The sequence below is a fragment of the Echinops telfairi genome, unplaced genomic scaffold (genome assembly GCF_000313985.2).
Source record: "Echinops telfairi isolate 266 unplaced genomic scaffold, ASM31398v2 ScPeMD7_7468;HRSCAF=8506_0, whole genome shotgun sequence".
In the NCBI taxonomy this organism is placed as follows: Eukaryota; Metazoa; Chordata; class Mammalia; order Afrosoricida; family Tenrecidae; genus Echinops; species Echinops telfairi.
The window spans coordinates 80,358,633-80,360,762 of NW_022111369.1; the positions used below are offsets into that span (position 1 = coordinate 80,358,633).

At 51.2% G+C, this 2,130-nt stretch overlaps 1 pseudogene; it reads right to left on the bottom strand.

The window, feature by feature from the left end:
* Window positions 1-208: 208 nt before the first annotated feature.
* Window positions 209-893, bottom strand: LOC101646264 (annotated as a pseudogene).
* Window positions 894-2,130: the final 1,237 nt, after the last annotated feature.

Consider the following 2,130-nt stretch of genomic DNA (forward strand, 5'->3'; position numbering starts at 1 on the left):
CAGGCACAGAAGGCTCTGCTTCAGGAGGATCAAGCTCCTTAGAAGAAGATCACCAAGGCTTCATGATCAGCTCCCCAAGGCATGCTTAGCCGTCCCCTTCTGCCAGCATCCCTGTGTGCTTTAGCACAAGAAGAACATCGTCCCGGGGCACCGAGGAGCCCTGGGACTCAAGTCTAGAAAGATCTGGAAGCTCTCTGGCAAGTCGCATCTAACCCACGTTGCTCTCGGTTTCCCATCTCTTCTTTGCTTCAGACCCCCACGCCAGCTGCTGCTTTTTGCGAACCACCTATGAGTCTCCGCGCCCTTTTTGGCTTTTACAAAGTTGTGGCAGGCGGTCACTTTGGTGATTTTCACACCAAGCCCTGAGTAGGCAGCTGGGGGCTGAGTCCCTCAGCCTTCTGGACATCGCACTCCGCCACAGCCTGGTCAGTGCTCCTCTGCAGACCCGACTTGTCACCATTTGTCTTTTTCACAGGGGAGCAAACCCATCACTGACCCCAAAATACGGAGTGAGCTCCTGCCCCTGTGTTTCACTGGGGGTTTGCTCGCTCTGAGATGCTTCATTCGTTGATTTACCTTTCCCGGAGCGTCTTCCTCTTCTCCTCCAGAATCTTGAGTGGAGGTTTCCTCTTCTGTGCTTTTTCTGACACTCTCCAAATGGCTTCCACGGATTGAAGGAAATCCCGGAAGGACACTCTTCATATGCATCTAGGCTGGCCTCTGTTTCTGTCTTTGGTCCATCTGTCGGTCAATCTGAATTGGGGGACTTCTAGTCATCTGCTCCTGACTGGCTTCCTGTAAGTGAAGTCCGGATGGTTCGGACATGGCTTCGTCTTCAGAATGCGAGGCAACGTCACTGTCGTTTGGCCCGGTGGTAGTCACCCACTCCACATCTTCTCCAGGCAGGCATCTTAAGACCTCCTTTTGGGGGGTGGCGGGTGGGGGATACTCTGCTGTAATCCCTGTGTGCCATCCTTTCCTCACCCATGAGCATCAGCTTAGCAGGAACTCATTTTTTTAAATCTAAAGGTTGGCCTAAATTAAGTCTACCTCAGCTCAGGCGAGCCCCAATTTCAGTGGGCTGTTTGCACTCTCGGAGAAGAAGGAGCATCCACCTCCGAGTGTGGAGGGGCGAGCGGGAGACATGAGAGGTGCCCAGGGGAGTGGGGCACCTGGAGAACTTCCAGATCAGCTTTCCAGTGCCTGCAGCTAGATGGACATTGACAGTCTCCTGGGACTATGGGGACATGCCCTCCTCTGTCACACCTGCTAGCGTAGCATCTTCTGCACCTTGACTGCAGGTGAATGCCACTCCCAGAGAGTCTGATTAAATTACGGTGTGACTTACACAGGCCGAGTTTCTTGTTCTTTTACTTTTTACTTTGATTTCTGTGAACACCTATAGAGCAGATTGGGTTTCCACTCAATAATTCAAAGACAATTTGTTTCAGCCCAGTGATTGCAACCCTCACGGTGAAACACACTCAACGCACTCTCTCCGTTTCCCTTTCCTGACGCTTCCTGCTTCTGAACTTGGTCTCTGAGCAAAGGTTGCCTTTTGGGGCTGGATTGGTTGATGATTCTTTGGTGTGTGGGGAGTGCCTACCTCCCTGGGGTCAGTGTGACCTCCCAGGACCGTCTGGCTGAAAGCTGAGCCCCAGAACTGCCCTCAGTCCAGGCTTCAAGAGTGAGCTGCAGCATAGGCTCGGGGGTCCCACCAGTCCCTAGCATACCAAGAAGCGTGGTCTTTTTTATGATCTTCAGTTTTGCTCACATTTCCTTCCCACTCTACCCAGCACCTTCTGCGGTGGCCCCTGTGAGAGCAGTTGGTAGTGGTGATCAGACATCGTCTCGTTCTCCCGGCCTCAAGGGCCTGGTGGCTGAGGTTTCCGTGGGGCAGCAGTTCTTTTTTCTTTTTTTTAAATGATTTTATTGGGGGCTCGCTCATACAACTCTTATCACAATCCACATATACATCCATTGTGTCAAGCACATTCGTACATTGGTTTCCCTCATCATTCTCAAAACATTTTGCTTTCTACTTGAGAGCTGAATTTTAACAAGCTTTATCCTGACAGACTTTTAAGAATGGAAACCACTGGTCTAGAGGTATTCGAACCTAGTCATAAA